This window comes from Saccostrea cucullata, unplaced genomic scaffold (genome assembly GCF_032062105.1).
Source record: "Saccostrea cucullata isolate Sc308-1 unplaced genomic scaffold, CSIRO_AGI_Scuc_v1 ctg2732, whole genome shotgun sequence".
NCBI lineage: Eukaryota > Metazoa > Mollusca > Bivalvia > Ostreida > Ostreidae > Saccostrea > Saccostrea cuccullata.
This window is the reverse complement of record NW_026935280.1, coordinates 38,308-45,092: the sequence shown is the minus strand read 5'-3', so window position 1 is coordinate 45,092 and position 6,785 is coordinate 38,308. Positions and strand designations below refer to the sequence as shown.

Below are 6,785 nucleotides of genomic sequence, written 5' to 3'. Positions count from 1 at the left end.
TTGGTAAGAAATATAGAACAAAAGTTGTGTGTAATTACGAGAGCTTTCATATTAGATTAATGAAAAGGGGCTGGCCCCTATAATTAGGGGTTAATAGCTCATACACGTTTTTTCTGATAGCTTAAAATATTGGTATATTATGAAAAAGTTTGACTGAAATAATTTCGAACTTATAAAATCTTGTCATTTGATATAAAAAGAAATAAACTTCCAGCTATATTTAATTGTTTTTTACATAAAACAAGTACATGTATGTGAGAAACCTTTCAGGAACAAGTTGTCTACTATATCCAGCCAAGCCTTTACTGCATACATGTGCACATTTTTAGTTGATGCATCTAAAAGATATAGTTTTGATTCGGTGTTTCTTTGTTTTCTTTTTATTCAAATAATTTTAAAATGTGATAATGTACACAACAATAATTAGTACCTAGTTTAGAGGATTTTTTCGCGCTTGTTTGTAAACAACGCGCGGCATTGTGGGAAATAGGAAGGTACTAAAGACGCGATGTACTAAACACTTATTTGACCTGATTCAAATTTGTCTGTAAATGTTCCAAACAATTGAATTTTTGTATAGCATATATCTCGAAGACATAAAGTCTGTAATAAGTAATTTAAAATACTCAACATTACCATTTAATAAAAAATTGAAACGTCAGGTAAATATCAGGTCTCTAGTATATCCCGTTTTTAGTGTGCCCCTTCGAGTCGACGTCGGACACATGTTTGTCATGGTTTACAAACTGAAAATAGAATGATTTGTGAAGTTGAACATTTTCTCACAAAGAATCCGTTTGTAGACATGCACACTCATTTAATCTGGAGCTACGAAGTACTTTGTCACTTCTCTGGAACATTATTCTAAGCAGAATTATCCCGATTCATATATTCTAAGAATCTTGTGTGAATTGTTTACGAGGAAATTCTGACTGTCACATTAACAAGGATGAACACGCTTGACTCTGCTCCGGATTCCCCAGTGGATAATTGTATCGAGTGATGAAAGAGCTGACGGCGACATTTTAATGTATGATTGGCTTGGACCATTGGAATGAAGGTTAGAATATTTTTATTACTTAAAATTTACACTACTGATTACATGACAGTGACGTACATTGATGTTATTAGAAATACACAGACACACCGATATATTATCTGTTTTACAGTTCAGACGCTCTCTGTTTGCCTTGTAAATCCCCACAGCTTTATATTTTATTTTTTTTTTTAAAGTTGAGGATGTAATTTCAACAGTCCTACCATCTATGATAGTGATCATACTCTATAATTCAAACTGCACTTAATGTTACAGAATATATTCAACTAATTGGGAAGTTTCTAGTATGCCGGTCCCCAGAATCACAAGATTGCGCATGAGCAGTTATTTCCCTTGCCGTTGCAATGCAGAATGTAAACAAACCGCAATTTCCCACTCGCTTCAACAAAACGCATCTGATCGAGTGATTAGGGTTAGGTTGTTTATTTTTTTAAATTGTCTTTTTTAATAAATCCACTCTGTATTCTTTAATTCTGACTTACGGCTTATTTATGTAATTTTTGCTTACAAAAGCCACTATGTGTGCGCATGTGCCTTTTGTGATAAAAAACTTGCATGTATCAGCTTGTCGAATTGTGCCGATATCTTACACTTTGGCTTAGTTCATGAAATTTTTGCTTTACAAAGGAAAGATTAAGAAATGAAAGTTCGGGTAAATCAACTCAATTTTTGAAACATGACGATTTTTAGCGCTGAGTTTAGGCAAGTTATTGTAAAAGCGACTTACCGTTAACTTCAGCTCGGTATCCTGACCTCCTAATCATGTCCAAATAGGCCCCTTATTCATAAATTTTATCTTTTCAAATCGATAATGATGCACAATTCAATCCATCGATGACTAGTAATTAGCTAACATTTGTTAAATCCCTGTATTTCTCACAAAAATCACGCAATTTTAATAGCATTGCACTTTGAGTCCTATCAGGCATTTCTTCATTACGTCAAAACACAAGTGACGCATCTCATGAATATTTATGAGATTACGTCAAAAATTGATCATGTGACTACATTCCTAAACAACGCAAGATGGAGATTTACTTCCTAAACATGTACGTTATTTTAAAAAATCTTTTAATTCTCATTTAAAAAACTGTATCTAAAAACCAGTTTTGTAAACCCAATTTTTCACAAGGAACACGAATTTGGGGTCAAATTTGCAATTTGTGGCTTCTTTTTCGATTTTGGCGATCGCTCACGCGATCGTCTATATATTTTACACTGCCTTCATCGGCACCTATTTTAGCGCCATATTTATGGGGACCGGTATACTAGAAGTGTTCCATTTAATTATATATTGACAGTGTGACTGTAAGGGTGAGGGCAGATACTTATTTAGTTTTAATTTAGATTGTGCTTGTCAAGCCGCATTTGACATTTGGTGCATCCATGCTCAATGTTCACACTGAGAGAGAGTTTATTCAAATGTTTAATTCGAATGAATTCACTGCTCGTTAAATTACTTCCCATTAGATCCATGTGAACATGAGTAAGGATAGCTAATTCAAATTAAAAAGAAATTAATTTTGAATGTAGCTTAAACATGTTAAAGAAGCTAAGCACTGTGTGTCCAAAGTATACTGCGGAAAAATTGTGTGGAGCAATGTGCAAGTCACAATCTTCTTTTGCCAAGGTGTTATCATAAGAGCTCGCATTATGGGCAGGGATTTGTGCTGCTGTCTGGACTCGCTATAAATAGATGTTCTCAAAAAGTCTTAATTATTTAATATCATACTTTACTGACAAAAAGGGACAAATATTGCTCAGTTAAATTGCAAAAGAAATTTGTTTTAAAAAATTGTGATAATAGAAAGTTTGCTTTTTTTTGTTTTATAAGACTGCTGTAATGGTTTAATGTTTGTTTATTTTTTCAGTCATTTCATGGTGCCACCACTTGGGATGGTTTTAGCTGCAAATATAGACTTGTACTCAGCACTTATTGCCTTTAAGAAGTATGAGATCCATTTTGTGCTAACACCTACTGTGACACAGAATCTTGGTTTATGCAGTCTCATAGGAGTAACCTGTCTAAAGCATTTAGCAATGGAATTGGAACCTGCGATGTAAGGTTCAGCTTCTTATTGATACTTTGATTTATAATATTTATTTGAGAATTTCACTCATTCACATACTTAGAGATGTTGATATATTGTTGAATAGCATCAATTTAGACCTTTAATTAGCTAAGTAAACATGTACTGTGAGGTTTTTAAGGTTTCATTCATTTTATATGCCAGATGCATGTTAATAAGGAACATTACTGCATAAATGTTTTTGTCTTAAATTTGAAGCTTTTTACTAATATAGAGATATGTTAGTTTTAAACCTCTTCAAATTAGGGTAGACCTTTACTTTAAACTCAGCAATGTGAGTGTGTTGTGTGAACTTGTGTTAGCGAGACAGTGTGTTGTATGAATTTGTGTTAGCAAGGCAATGTGTTTTGTGAACTTAATTGTGTTAGCTTGGCAGTGGGTTGTGTGAATTCTTGTTAGCTTGACAATGTATTGCATAAATTGTGTTAGCGGGACAGCGTGTTGTGTAAAATCGTGTAAAAAGTGTAAGTGTGACAGTGTGTTGTGTAAACTCGTGTTAGCTAGACAGAGTGTTGATTGAACTTGTGTTAGCGAGACTTCGTGTTGTGTAAACTGGTGTTTGTGAGACTGCGTGTTGTGTAAACTTATGTTAGCGAGACTGCGTGTTGTGTAAACTCATGTTAGCGAGACAGCATGTTGTGCATATTCTTATTAACGAGACAGCATGTTGTGTGAATTCGTGTTAGCGTGACAGTGTGTTGTGTGAACTTGTTATCCTGAAAATTTGTCGTGTGAACTGGTGTTAGAGAGATAGTGTGTTGTGTGAACTAGTGTTAGCAAGATTGCATATTGTGTGAACTCGTGTTAGCCAGACTGCGTGTTATGTGAACTCGTGTTAGCGATATTGCATGTTTTTTGAATTTGTGTGACAGTGTGTTGTGTGAACTCGTGTTAGCCTGACAGTGTGTTGTGTGAAATGGTATTAGGATGACAGTGTGTTGTGTGAAATGGTATTAGGATAACAGTGTGTCATCACAACAGCCTTTGGTGCGAACTTTTGTTAGTGAATAGTGAGACAGCCTGTTTTGAGAATTCGTGTAAGCGTGACAGTGTGTTGTGTGAACTCGTGTTAGCCTGACAGTGTGTTGTGTGAAATGGTATTAGAATGACAGTGTGTTGTGTGAAATGGTATTAGGATGACAGTGTGTTATGGCAACAACATTTGGTGCGAACTTGTGTTAGTGTATAGTGAGACAGCCTGTTTTGTGACTTTGTGTAAGCGTGACAGTGTATTGTGTAAACTCGTGTTAGCGTGACAGTGTATTGTGTAAACGTGTGCTAGTGAGACTGCGTGATGTGTAAACTCATGTTAGCGTGACAGTGTGTTGTGTGAATTCATCTAAGCGTGACAGTGTGTTGCGTGTACTTGTGTTAGCTAGACAGTATGTTGTATGAACTCTTATTAGCGAGACTGCGTTTTGTGTAAAACTTGTGTTAGCGAGACAGCGTGTTGTGTGAACTTGTGTTAGCGAGACAGCGTGATTGTGAATTCGTGTTAGCATGATAGTGTGTTGTGTGAACTCGTGTTAGCCTGATATTTTGTTGTGTGAAATTGTATTAGCGTGACAGTGTGTTGTGTGTTAGTGTGACAGCGTTTGGTGCGAACTTGTGTTAGTGCGAAAGTGTTTTTCGGTGTTGTGATGGCGAGCTGTGTGATAGCCTAATGGCGTCTTTTGTGTCGGTAAGATGGAACGCTTTTATGAAAGTGCTATTGAGCTTTAGCAAGTGGCCCTATCTGGACACGCCTTATTATAATTGATCAGTTCTCATATATACAGTGAATTACCGGTATTATTGTCACCATGAAATCAGCATTTACAGTTGCAATTACCTAGTTAGTAATCATAAGATATTGGTTTGTCAGTTTTAAAATTATGGTGTTCCAATGATGTGAAGTTGCAGTGTGTTAGCATGTTAATTTCAACAGACTGCCACTCCAATGCAGCTTTAAACAACACGCTGCTTTGTTAACACAAAACAAAATATCATGCAAACACAACTTTAAACAATCTATTAAGTGTTAGCTTCACTGCATGTTGGATTCAGTGTGCTGGCATATTATCACTGACGTACATGCTAGCACATTGTCACCTCGTGCTAGTATGTTGTCATAAATACTCTAGCACATTATCCTAAACCCACTAGTGCATGATTACTTTGCACTTGTATGTTGTCTTATTAGGGAATAGCATAAATGACTGCCTTAATTGGTGTAAACTTCTTTTAATTGATGAAAGAGTACATTAAAATTTACAAATTATAAACAGAAAATGTGACAATATCTTATCTCTCAATTTGATAATCTAATTTATAATCTCATGAATTGCACTTTTTATTAGTAAAAGAATTATAGATTAAAAAATTTCAATTTCTTTTGGATAGGTGTGACTCATCTGAAGACTGAATTTTGATACCAAGCATGACCATGATTTGCCAGAAGATCATCTATTTGGATGTGACATGGAATAAACAGCATAGTGAAAATAAGTCAAGTTTTGGTTTGTGAAGACAATTTTTAAACACACTGTGTATCATTTTTATACCCCCCGCTTGAAAAGTGGGAGGGTATATAGTAATCGGTATTTCCGTCCGTCCGTCCGTCCGTCTGTCTGTACGTCCGTCCGTCCGTCTGTTACGCTTTGGGGTACCCATCTCTTATCCGCAACTCCTCTTATACTACTGAGTGAAATTTAACGAAACTTTCACAGAATCTTTATTACATATTGCCATTGTGCACCTCCTATTTTACTTTTTAATCTGACGTATATTTTGGATTTTCCAGAGCAAAACATGGACACTGCTATGATATTCATAGGGGGGGGGGGCGGGGGGTATCATTTAGTGAGCTCATTGCTCACAGTACCTCTAGTTAAATTTTGATTTGACAACATAAATCCACAAATATGAACATATCAATTGCTCTCAGTTTTTCAAGTGAAATAGTTTTTGTAACAGAAATACATGTACCAGTATTTACATTGAAATAAATGTTATTTTTAAATATAATAATATTTTGTTTGTGTAGCATGTTGACCTCGTATTTAAGGTCTTCCCTTTCAAAGTTTAGACTTACTTATTCTAATGATTAAGATAGATCCTCTGTCTTCAGCAGGAATAGAAGATCGTGTAATACATGTATGTGTATTTTTTAAAGTATAAGGTAAAAAAAAATTGTTATTTTGGCACATACAACTAATTAATTAAAGGCATAAACATGTGTATGATTCCAAGGAATTCAGTACATAGGGCATGTACATGTAGTTTTCTAAAACAAGATTGAAGAGATGTCCAGTCGCATTTCAATGTCAACTGCAAAACTGTGCCTGTTGCATACTTATTAGCCCATCTGAGCTTAAGGAACCAGTAAATTTTTTAAAAAACATAATTTTATCCATTATTATCATTGTCTAAAATTTCACAATATCATTTTCCAGAACCAAAGTGAAACTTGGCACAGAGCATCCTTAGTGTAGGGGATTCAAATTGTTCTTATGCAGGGCAATACCTTCAAAGAGATTTGTTTCTTTAATGCTGTAAATGTATTATATTTAGCTTGTACAATATTTGGTGGAAATTGACTTTTGAATAAGTTAGCGTAGATATTCTTATTTATGTTTATGTACAAGACTTTTAGCTTT

General features: G+C 35.0%; 1 long non-coding RNA gene across 1 annotated transcript; it reads left to right on the top strand.

Annotated features, from left to right (window-relative positions):
• The first annotated feature begins 668 nt into the window (after positions 1 to 668).
• LOC134242352 (uncharacterized) lies at positions 669 to 5,762 on the top strand. The gene is made up of 3 exons (XR_009986850.1): positions 669 to 1,060; positions 2,929 to 3,117; positions 5,530 to 5,762. It is a non-coding gene; the product is annotated as an uncharacterized LOC134242352 (long non-coding RNA).
• Positions 5,763 to 6,785: the final 1,023 nt, after the last annotated feature.